The 12,846-nt window shown below is 36.3% G+C and overlaps 1 protein-coding gene and 1 long non-coding RNA gene across 2 annotated transcripts in view; one reads left to right on the top strand and one right to left on the bottom strand.

Annotated features, from left to right (window-relative positions):
- Nucleotides 1-357: 357 nt before the first annotated feature.
- On the bottom strand, nucleotides 358-6,808 carry LOC140158245 (uncharacterized). Its single transcript, XR_011859741.1, has 3 exons — nucleotides 6,584-6,808; nucleotides 4,892-5,082; nucleotides 358-536 (listed from the first exon to the last, which is right to left on the bottom strand). It is a non-coding gene; the product is annotated as an uncharacterized lncRNA (long non-coding RNA).
- Nucleotides 6,809-8,734: 1,926 nt separating this feature from the next.
- LOC140158870 (SPARC-like) overlaps nucleotides 8,735-12,846 on the top strand; it is a 49,029-nt gene continuing 44,917 nt past the window's right edge. The window contains exon 1 of the mRNA XM_072182128.1: nucleotides 8,735-8,880. The gene's annotated coding sequence lies outside the window, so the exon portion shown is untranslated. The remainder of the gene's footprint in view (nucleotides 8,881-12,846) is intronic.

Raw genomic sequence — 12,846 nt, 5'->3', positions numbered from 1 at the left:
TAATAGGTCTGTAGACGAGACATCTATATGACAGATACCATTATTGAACAGTAGAACAATGAGGCTGCATTGTTCCATGCCAAAATTATGGTATTGTGAGTTATATGAGAAGATGAACAGCAGAGGAAAAAACTTTACCTTTATTCTCCTTCTTGAGAAAAAAAATTTCAGTGAAGATTTGTTTGCATACTAGTTACCCCTTGAATTTGGTAGTAACGTAAGTGCGTTTTTAACTGGTCATATAATTATGCCAACCTTAACTAGCAGAGCATATACGCACATAGAAACGGACTGTTGATTGGCATGCTTATTTTTTTACGTCACTACCAAAGTAACACAAAGCATTGATGTAAAACTCTTACCTGTAAAACTTTCAGGTCTTCCAGCAAATTCTACAGGCTTCTTCAAGTAAGCCTCCTTAGCAAATTCAAGATTATTAAGGATGACAGCCCAGTTGTTGCCAATCTTGATGGAGAATATATCACCATACTTTTTGGCCAACTTACTAAACTCTTCATACAGAGGACCCTTCAGTTCTGAAAAATACCAGGGGATGCAGGTTTTAGGGGCAAATACTTTTTTTTTTCTTAGAAAAGAAGGAAAACAGACATTTACATGTAGAAATTTGAAGTAAAAAATGATGTTCAAAGGAATCCAAAACAATGGAGATAAGAGCTCAAAACTGATGTAAACCACTCAAAATTGGGTTTATAGGCAGCGGAAGGGGGGGGGGCAGTAATGCAGGGGTCAGGACTGCCAGGTCCAACCCCTCCTAAAATCATAAAAGTTTTTGGCCCAAATATAGGGTTAAGTTGCACAATTTCACTGGCCCATTAAATGGGGCTTAAAGAGTCTGAAATTGAAATTTTATCATGCAGTAAAACCAGAACAAAATATGCTTGTCCCCGACCCCTATAGTTTAATGCTTCTGCCGCCACTGGTTGGGTTTACATGTGCTACCACATCAAAGATCAGTTTGTAGATCAAAATTGGGCAAATGTACAGAGTTACAGAAATGGTCCCATCTTTAGGCCTCACAAAGTTAAAATGTAGAATTAAATGCAGTCTTCAGACACAAGCTTACCCATTGAAAAATTGAAGGATTTAGGGACTGTGCAATAATTACATACAGAGTATCTGTTCCCACACCAGTGGGCAAAAAAGAAGGAACAAGTAATTTTTGGTGGAGCAAAGGGGAGGGCAAATAATTTTGGCAGGTCAAAGGGGCAAAGAATTGTTGGCAGGCCAAGGGGATGCAAGCAAGTGGAAGGGGAAAGGTTTGTTTGACAGGCCAAGGGAAAAGGGTGAGGGGAAAGCCTTTTGGCAGGCCATCTTGAAATTTGCCCACCCCAGGGGGACAGATAATTATTATTGCACAGCCCCTTACTTAACTTAGATACACACCAACAGGTGTTGCACGTGAAGGGAATTCAGAATGCTTTCCAAATTTTAAATAAGTGCATGGTCAGGATTTTTACCAAATACACTTTAAAAAAAAAAAATTATGAACAATCTCAATAATGAATTCAAACTGTGTAAATTTCAAATGCAGGCAATGGGAAATGCAGATCATTGTGGGGCCCCCGGAGGGGGTACTCACATGTAAATGTGGTATGGGTATGTGCGGCAGTCAAGGGTCCCTTTTTCAGGCCCTCCGGCAGTTCCTTAAGACCCACATTTGGATCATGCTCCAGTTCTTTGAGCCTCAAATTCTGACAATTGTAGCTCTTTGGACAAAATTTGGAAAAGTTTTGAATTTTTTAGCTCCAAAACCTATAATTTGGCCACATTTTAGTTCACTGGACCAACTAAAAATGTTGACATTTCAGTTCATCCAGCCCCTATTTTGTTCAAAATCAGTTCTTAGATCTCAAAGTTTGGCGCTCCGCGCCGCACACCCCTACCAAAATTTCAGTAGGGTGGGGCCTTTCACTTACAAGTCATACTTTTAGTCATACTGTTTCAAGGGCTGTATTTTCAGAAACAAATCATAATACATGTTTATACTGTTTAGGGTAATTTTTGACAGTCCAGTCAGGGATTATACCCCCTGTCCATGACATCCCGCTATCTCTAAGGACCGCTATCTCTAAGGTTCGCTATCTCTAAGGTTCGCTATCACTAACATGTAAAGTCTATGGAGATCAGAATCCCGCTATCTCTAATAGAGAAAAGGGTTAAGCTACTTCGCTATACCTAAAAAAGGTCCGCTGCTTCTAAGGTTCAATATCGCTAATTTGGAATAAGGTTCGCTAGTTCTCAGGTTCGATATCACTAATTTTCAATAAGGTTCGCTATCACTAATTTAAAATAAGGTTCGATATCACTAATTTTGAATAAGGTTCGCTATCACTAATTTATTGAAGGTTCGCTATCTCTAAGGTTCGATATCACTAATTGCAATAAAGGTCCACTATACCTAAGGTTCGCTATCACCAATTTTGTTTAAGGTTCGCTATCCCTAATTAATTAAGGTTTGCTATCTCTAAGGTTTGCTGTCACTAATTTCGATTAGGGTTCGCTTTACCTAAGGTTCGTTATCACTAATCTTATATAAGGTCTACTATCTCTAATTTTAAATAAGGACCGCTATCTCTAATTTCAAATAAGGTCCGCTATCTCTAATTTCAAATAAGGCCTGCTATCTCTAATTTCAAATAAGGACCGCTATCTCTAATTTCAAATAAGGCCCGCTATCTCTAATTTCAAATACGGCCCGCTATCTCTAATTTAAAATAAGGCCCGATATCTCTAATTTTCAATAAGGTTCGCTATTTCTAATTTAAAATTAGGCCCACTATCTCTAACTTAGAATAAGGCTCACTATCTCTTATTTTAAATAAAGCGGGGGAAAGCGCCCTCGAGTTTAATAGTTTATACAGGTGAAAATATACCCAAAAAGTACACGAACACTTAAAACAAAAGCCATTTCTTAAAGACACTAAAACTAAATTGCAAGATCAAGTAGTCAATAGATAGAGAATTTTGTCCTGCATATTTTCATACCTCATTCGGTACGATACGACTATATTTCCCTAACTTTGAATGAAAAAAGAGAGCTTTTCAAAAGTGACAAAAATTGACATTGACTTTTTTTTCCCATCTAAGCCCTATTTTAAATTAGATAGGACTTATAGCGGGCCTTATTTTTAATTAGAGATAGCGGGCTTTATTTTTAATTAGAGATAGCGAACTTTATTTTTAATTAGAGATAGCGAACCTTTAATTTGAAATTAGTGATAGCGAACCTTATTAAAAATTAGAGATAGCGAACCTTATTTGAAATTAGAGATAGTGAGCCTTATTTAAAATTAGAGATAGCGAACCTTATTTAAGGGCAGAGTAATGGGAGGGAACATGGACCTTTTCGAGCTTCATTATTTCTGAATTATATGTCCAAAGTATATAAAACTATACATTTTTGGAAAGGAAATGAGTCAAGGAATCCCATGGTGACGTCAGATTTGTTCAAAAATCTCAAGTTGTTGAAAAAATCACAAAAATTCACTTTTTTACCCCAATTTTTTTGTGACAACTTAGAAAAAAATCCGTTCGGAGTAAAAAAAAATCTGTTAGCTTTTCATGAAGAAGAGACATGAACTAAGGGAAGGTTTTTTTTATTTTTCAAATTCGTCTCTTTTTCAAATATTGAAAAAACATGTGAAAAAAGCCATTTTGTCACTCTATTAAGCTAAAATTGCACATAATGGTGTATATTTTTGTTTAAAACAAATATTTTGAAAAATGAAAAAACCTTCCCTAGACTTTGATGTACTCTAAAGGATAGTGCAAAAGTTTACCCTTTGCTTGCATATTTTTCGAGTTATCTTGTCACAAAAATCGCAAGCAATATTGTCAAAAGTGAACTCTGAGAAATCGATGTTTTAGTAAAAAATGTCAAAATTATGCATAAAACGTCCTTAAATTTTAAAACGGTAAGACTTTCACACTTGTAAAAGCTGTATCTGGTGCATGGTCTAAATGTGCATCTTTTTGCACCAATGAATCTATAATCTCTGCTTTCAGTGCGCCAAAATTCAAAATAATTAAAAAATCTAAGTGGCATTTTGACTGCAAATTTTTGTTTTGTTTACACCACATTTGCTGGCGTTAACAACATACCGAATGCGCCTTGACTCGTTGGACATACGTGCAGAGTTGCGCCACACACGACGCGAATCGCTGCAGCGTAATCACAATATTTCGCATTCTCGCATTTCTGACTCATTATTTCCGCCAATTTACTAAGCTGTCTTGAGCCATGTGACTTTTTAGAGTTGAAAAGAGTGAAATAAATCAAGCAAAAATACGAATAAATATTAGCAAGTTGTAGTTTATCAGTTTCAAGTGAAAGAATACATCTTAGTGTTGATAAATATCAAAAAATCTCAAATTCGGTCGTGGACGAATGTGTCTTCCATTACTCTGGCCTTAAAATTAGAGATAGCGAACCTTATTTGAAATTAGTGATAGCGAACCTTAGAGATAGCGAACATTAGAGATAGCGAACCTTATTTAAAATTAGAGATAGCGAACCTTAGGGATACCGGGATTGTTAAAATTAGAGATAGCGGACCTTATTTTAAATTATTGATAGCGAACCTTCAATAAATTAGTGATAGCGAACCTCATTTAAAATTAGAGATAGCGAACCTTATTTAAAATTAGTGATATTGAACCTTAGAAATACCGAACCTTATTCAAAATTAGTGATATTGAACCTTAGGTATAGTGGACCTTTTTTCGTAATTAGTGATAACTTGAACCTTATGGATAGCGAACATTAGAGATAGCGTATAGCGGTCCTTAGAGATAGCGAACTGTCGCCGTCCATGTCAAGGACATGTTGCAGATGGTGTGGTAAATCAAGTAAAAAATTTGCATAATTTACCAAATATATTGCCAACCATAGGTAATGTAGTAGGTCCAGGTGGGAATTCAGCAGGTCTGCTTACATTCCTGTACCATACATAAGCCAGTAATGAGGCTACCATCAAGAGGATGGTTGAAGTATTCAATGATGAGATTATATATTCCAACATGATGTCCAGAAATTAACCACTTTTGACTATTCAAATGTTTCTCTGAAAAATGAGATATAATATAGGGTATAAAACAGATTTAATATAATAATGTAAAGTATACCAGTATGTTAACATAAAAGAACATCAAATTAAATAGGCACTGCATGGTAAAACGTGACCTGCTCTGACAATTTCATTTTTGACATTTCATGATTTGAATTAAAATGTAAGCACTAGACAATAAGCTTTAAAATGATACCAAAATTATATAAAAACAAATAGCATCAATATTTTCAAATGATTTTGTAAATGATACCTTGATATTTTTGCCAAATTGCTTTTCTGAGTAATGGGCCAATTAGTAGGTATGCCAGGCAAACACATTTGCTAGTCAGCCAAATTTGCCGACAATGTCAATGCATTTTTACATAGAAATTTAAAACAACTGGCCGAAGAAAGAAACCTACATAAATATGTTTTCTATACTTCACTTGACCCAAATATATGATTTTTATGGTGATAAGTCACTCGCACATGGAATTTTAGAGGATTTTGATAGCAGTTCCATTAAAAAAGCTGGTATCATCATGAGATTAAGATCTAGAAACACCCCGAAATGCCGTTTTGGGGAATTTTGCTAGCTGAATCTTTTGACATTGTTTGATGAAATTCAATCTTTGACAAGATGTAACTTTGCTACGGAAAGTGCTATGAAAAAAAGGTTTTCAGTTTTGGCTTTGTTTACTCAAGGGCTTTAATTTGATATATAAAATGATGCAGTTTGATGGCAAATTGAATTCACCTAGCATACCTACAATTAGTTTCCTGCCTTACACAGGATTGAATAGCATCTAGGGATTTATAGTTCAACTGTTATTTATGGATTAAAGGAGTATTTCGTGATCCTAGCATCCTCTTTTTGACTTTATGACATTTTTCAGTACATATCCACGAAAAAAGCATATTCCCAAAATTTCAGTTGATTCCGATTTTGCGTTTGCGAGTTATGCATGATTATGTGTATTACACTGCTCCATAGACAATACGTTGTAATTTCGTTCTGGTGCACCAGAACGAAATTCAAATTTCACGATATCTTTGCTAAACGAATTAATCTGCAAGAAATATTTTGTACATAAACATTATGTAGCCAAAGGTTTCCAGTGATATAAAAATCTCAACTTTTTTTGAGAAAAGTGGGGGGATGAGGCTGTGGATCACGAAATGCCCCTTTAAATAAAAAGTACTTTCAATTTTTATGGGACTGTCATCTTTAAAGGCAAAACTCAAAAACATGTTTGGCGACTTGTTCCGAGCCTGGGGTTCCGAGTAAAGACTGAGTTCCGCAGATTAATATCCATCATTTCAATCACCGACCATGTCTGGCTGGCGTGGAATCGCGCCACATAATCATATGCATACATGTACCGAATTTAGTGCTATTATTAAAATTTTAGTGTTACTTAGGAAGTCCGGGTAGTAAGTATAATTATCACTGTACTGATAGCTATACAAATTTTAAGCTTATGATTGACATACCTTCAAATGCCTTTTAAGACTTCAACTCCAAGAAGTAGGTGTTACAGTACGTTTTTCCTGCAGATGTGTCCCTCTTCTGCAATGATTTCATTTGAACATGGATGATGTAGTAGAGTGATCTGAATTACAATCAAATACTAAAACTTCCACGTTTTAAACCTTGCAAGGCCTGGTGAAATGTGGGTGAAACCTGTCTATGGTGAAACGTATCTGTGGTGCAACCCATGGTGCAAGGTCGTGTTTGTTTACAGCTGCCTGCAATACATCAACTTCAAGGGCGCACAATACTAAATATTTCGGTCATAGAAAATCTACCAACAAAATTCAAAATTTTCAACGTAATAAAAATTCCTTAAAAAGAATGTGCGTCCCATTGTAGCTAAAAACGATTGTATCATTCATTTTTTAGTAAACAAAACCATTTCGGTCATCTTGTTATAGGTAATCATGGTATAGGCCTATCATGTCGGGGGAGCAGAATTATTCTATTCAGAATATAGCTTTGTGTATTCTTATGGAGTTTTCCAAACTGATGAGTAGGCCTATTTATTTCTCATGAGTGACTGCATACCAGCAGAATGTGACAACGTGTATTGGGGCAAGCCGTATCGAGCGGGAATCCACATATATATGGAAAAGTGCAGGTGGTGCAATGCACCACCCACCTCCCCCATTTACAAATGATCGAAAAAGTACACTTTTTAGCAATACACGGTGGCACAGGGGAAATGTTATTAAGAAATGGAGCGCTCTGCTTTTTTACAACTAATTTGGTCTTAATAAAAATGAATTTTGCCCATAATTCTTATCATTTCATGTTAAATGCGTAAGATTGTGAGAAACGTGCGAAAATTTACAATTTGCTTTCATTTTTGACCATTTGCCCTATTTGGACCGGGATTTGGGCTCCCAAAATAATTTTTCATGGTGAAAATGCGAGCATCATTTATAGGTAAAGAAAGTGAATAGGTCTCCTTTGATTCAGGAGTATATATATATAACAGGTGATTAAACGATCATGAGATAATATAATCGCAGGAACTGCATCTAGTATAGTTATTAATGGATTCCCTCTCTCTCACCTCCGGCCTCACTATCACACCTTCGCTCCCTCTCATCCTCTCTCCCTTCTTTCTCTCACTCTGTCTCCCTTTCTCTCTCCTCTTCTTTTCCTCTCCCTCTCTCCTTTATATAAGTATAGATGACTTTGAATAAGTCTTTAGAAACTTTCATATTTGAGACAAAGTTTATTTTAAAAAAAGGGTGAAAAGCCACACAGGAAAGATTTCTTTTTTAACTTTGGTCCCTTTTTACGTTTTGACACGTTCTTTTGTTTGATAGCAATGCATTTTTAAACAAGAAATAACTTCTCTGATAGACGCACATTACACACACATTATATACCCAATAATAGTGCTGATAGTAGCTGATAGTTCATAGTTGTTTGAACATCTCTGAAAATGGCTCCACACTGATTTCAGTCATAAGTATGTATACCCATAAAATCTATGGTATACCACAACTTGTGATTCTTTTCTCTTTATATATATATGACGTATACATAGGACCAGACCACTGTGGGACCAGACATTTTGATGACGTTTAATATAGCAGCTTATAGCAGTGGATAATGGTTATTATAAACAAATAAGTTTCCTAAGCTAGCGGCCGAAACCCACAGTGGCCGAAACCAGAAAAAAATCAAATCCGCCCACGCGTCTCAGTCTGATATAGTTCATCTTCATACTGGTCCAATTTCAATCCTGGGATTTCAATTTCTACCCGGTTAATCACAGGCTGATCACAGGTTTATCCTGCCGCTCGCCGCCTGCAGTTTCAGAAGATTGAAATAGCGCCATCGCAAAAAAAAGTTTTTTGGACTCTTCCAAAGAGAAACTATGGAGGGGTGTATTTTTAAATTTCCCATAAAATTTTACACGTCTAAGTCATTGGTACACAATAAACCTCGTAAGTAGTATCAAATTGTTCCTTTAGTTATACTTAGTGTATAACTATAAAGTTAATTTTTAGCATATTCTATTAAATTCCACTCTTTTCAGTATAGATTCACATTTTTCAAAGTATCACCCCGGCAACACCCAAAAATCGATCGTTCGAAATAGCCAACACAAAAACAGGCCTGACAAAAGTTGCTAAGCCGTCACAGGTGCATTTCGAGGCCTGCAACATATTTTCTTGGTCATTTTCGTATAGTAGCGTTCGTTGACGGGACGAAAGGAGAACGTGGTTACTTTCTTGTTGGGAAAAGGATTATACAGGATCAATTAATAGGCTTATTCTCTTTTGCTGCTCACACGTAAGTAAAGGAATTGTCGATTGTCGATATGTGTAATAATTGTGTTCGGGAATGGGGATCATTGTTATGTGCAAAGAGGATATAGCACTAGCAGCCCCGGATAGCATGGATAGCAGCAGCTCGTGAATGCCTATGGGATAAGCTTATCTCCATAGAACCCGTTGTAGTAACTACAAATTTCGAACGTTTGAGGACTTGTTCTCAAGTTGTAGCAGGTGCCGAATGGTGTTTTCGATTCAGTGTTAATTGTTTTCAGTGGCATTCAGGGCAGTTGTAGCCCGGGGGGATCACTCAAATATGTGACCCCTCGGCACAACTGAGCCCTGAAGTCGCCAATCATCATTTTTGAGATATTCAACCAAAATATTCTGCTTGAAATTAGCTTTAAAATGATGTATATCATGTCTATAGTTCTTGACATTTAAAGCCTTAATGTACGATCTTTTTAAATTTTTAGATTTTTCTTTTTTTCTTCTAAAATGATAATATCCAATCATTATGAAAGTTCCCAATACATTTGGACGCTTGAAAAACATTGGGAATTTGCAAAGAAACAACATCATAAACTTCACCTCTATCACTCAAAACATCTCGCACTATTTGGATTAGGACAGCGAGTGCGGCCTCAGAGTTAGTCTCCTCTACGCGGCCAGTTTGAGTTACGCTCCCTCCACATGTGGAGGGAGCGTAATCAACTAGTTTTGTACGAGACTACGGTTTGCGATCGTGGCCGACATAAAGTCATAATCTAAAAAAATTATGACTTTATGTCGGACCAACAGAAAATCGTTCCGTTTTACTACAAATAGGACGAATTTGACAGTATGCTCATAGATTTAAGTTAGAACATGTGTAAGTATTACAAATATGCCAAAAAATCGGTTTTGAAAAAAATAAAGGTAAATTCTGAAAAAAGATCGTACATTATGACTTTAAGTAGTGAAAAATTTATAAAACAGTCAATAAATCCTTTGTTTCCTATTGTTTATTGTTAAGTTCGATGGAGCATATCTCAATAGTGGCACTGGCGACATCCGGGCTCAGTTGTGCCGAGGGGTCACATATGACATTGTACGCATGCATGGCCAAATTTTTTTCAAACACCCCAAAACAAGTTTTACCCTACCCGCAAATTTAGCCCTTTAATAAGATAATTGAATATAGAATTTACCCCCTAATGAGTTTTTGGCTAGTAAAAAATGCCCTTTTTGGACTCATAAATTACCAAAAATTTGAAAAGGTACCCTAAACAAGTTGTTCAGATTCCGAAAACTACCCTTATTCTTGAAAATCAGTGTTTTTTAGACCCTAAATGCGTCACACGCGTAACTTGCCTTGCCTTAAAAAAACACCCCCTTTTACTTATTTTTTTTGGTCACGCATGCGTACAGACCATTTATGTGAGTGCCCCAGAGTTGCAGTAACTATAAATTTTGAACGTTTGAGGACTTGTTCTCAAGTTGTAGAATGTGCCATAAGGTGTCTTCAGTGTTAATTATTTTCATTATAAATGTCGCAAAATATTAATATTGACAATAATTAACAACCTGTTTGACCTCTCCATGTATTTACATATTCATACATTGCTCACCTGTGTTTTCATATCATATTTTGTGGTGAAAAATGATTGCAAATGTGCAATTTTCAATCATTTATAGAGCAACAATTTTTTCGTACTGACTGCGGAGTATGTATGTGAATGCACATTAAACACATATAAATACTTACACAGCACTTGATGGATCTCCAGGTTGGAGCCTGGAGTTTCAATTATTGGAACTGCCATAGAACAGGAGTATTTCTACTTTTACTCGAGAACTCTAGCTTCAAATAATTATGCACTAGTTCCTGTTATATTCCCGGAGTTATGTTTATGATAGACTGAAATCTTGCTTGCAGGACTAAATTTGAGCCATTTGGATTTGTTGACATCATAATCTGAAACTTGAAAGTGAAAATACCATGATATTGCCACAAAATGTTGTCAGAATTTTAATAGTGAGTGTGTGGAAGTAAATGTTGCACTCTCCTATCATCAGTCAACATGCTCAACCAACATCAAAAGGCATATTGATGATCATTGAGGCTCATTAATAGTACCAGAACCACTTGACTGGATCCAATGTACTTCACATCAAATAATCACATAATTCAATTCATGATATGTGTAGGCTTAAAATTTTGTGGTTTTATATGTGATGGGCACTTGAATGGTGGTATTCAGATGGACATAGAATTTTCAAGGATTGGCATGCTCAAGAATTGGAATTTCTAAGTCAATCCCTGAGTGTGTGTCCACACAACTCAATTGAAGCCATATTAAATATAATTAATACAAGGTCGTATAGGTTATGCCCGCTGCTCAGCACTCCAAAATCGCAAAATTTATATCGTTCTCAAAGCTTTAGCACTCGAGCATCACTCAGGGAAATGGGGAAATCCTTTAAATTTCTTGGGGATACCAAAAAGATCTCTGTGTGAATGTGACAAAGTCAACGAAGTATTGATTTTAACAAAATGAAAACTTATTACTGACTCGGTCTCCTAGGGTAGGGTCTTATCATGTGATGTACTGAACAGGGTTGCCAAACCCATGATTTGGTAGCCCAATTGGGCGACTTTTGAAAGATTTTTCCGACTTTGGACAATTTCCTGTCCCATAGAAACCAATGGTTAAGAAAAAATTGGGGCGATTTTTCAACATTGGCTCCCGCGACTTCCGATAGTTTCCTGCCCCATAGAAACCAATGGCAAAGAGAAATTGGGCGATTTCGGGCTGAAATCTTTTGGCAACCCTGGTGCTGAAGGGTTGTGGATGATTTTGTAGGTTGGGCTGGGACTGATCTTCTCTAAAAATGGATAAGTATTCATTTTTTCACTCAAATATTTTATTTCTTTTAGTAATTTGCTCCCTGAACTGTGTATCACATCAGCCCATATGGTACACAACTTCTGTCTATAAAATGTATATTCCAAAGCCTAAATGCAGGCATCAAAGGGAATCTTGAACCTGTCCTCCTCAAGCCCTTCACATTAGGTCACTCCCCGGGGTTCACTCTTTAAAAATAGAAAATTATTTTTTAGGCAAATATTCACCTTCTGTCCAAAAAATAGTCGTCAAAATTCACCACAAGAAAAAAATTATTAGGATAAGATTCACCTGATCTGTGAAGTGAAAATGGTATTGTGTAAAAGTGTTACACAAGGGTAAAGATTTGTCAAAGATTTACCATCTGAGCTCATCTGAACATTTACTGGATCAAGATTCACCCTATTGTTTTGTCCAGCAAGGATGTGAAAGCATTTGATGTGAAAATCTTGAGTTTCCTTTGCAGTTCTTTATTCAAAAGTCGCCAAAAAGTGCATGTATGTGCGATGTGTGGGTGTGCAATTCAGTATTATCAATGATTGAATCATAGAATTTATTATGACTGTCTGTATAGAGGTCAAGTGTCATGTCGTCAGAACCGCCTTAATTTTGACTGAATAATCTTGTCCTCTAGATAAACTGTACCGTTATATCCAACGTCAATTGCACATAATCTTCTCCCGTGTCATATTTAACTGAATCCAATACTCCCCATGAAGCCCAAACTGTTTTGTCAACGTAGATAAGTTTTGCCAGTTTCTGCAACAAGTGATTCGTTAGCTAAGATATGACTTAACTTGTTGCCAATCTTAAGGTTATCTTGGGCGTGGAATCAGATCTCGAGCAAACTCGCCGTACATACGCTGGATATCTAATCTGGGTTTGGTTTACTTTGTTAAAATGTGCAGGATGGTGTCAATGTCTCGGTTATTCATTCTAAGTCACGCTTATGTTATGTACTCGATACTAATAATTCTGACTCTGCCTGGGAGGGAAGACTTATTCGGTTTCGGCCAAACCAACCAATTGACATGTTTTTGAGGACAATGATTCATTTCTTTTATTTATAGCCTAGATTTGATTTCATGTTGTTTTGA

The sequence above is a fragment of the Amphiura filiformis genome, chromosome 8 (genome assembly GCF_039555335.1).
Source record: "Amphiura filiformis chromosome 8, Afil_fr2py, whole genome shotgun sequence".
NCBI lineage: Eukaryota > Metazoa > Echinodermata > Ophiuroidea > Amphilepidida > Amphiuridae > Amphiura > Amphiura filiformis.
This window is presented reverse-complemented; position numbering and strand designations above follow the sequence as displayed.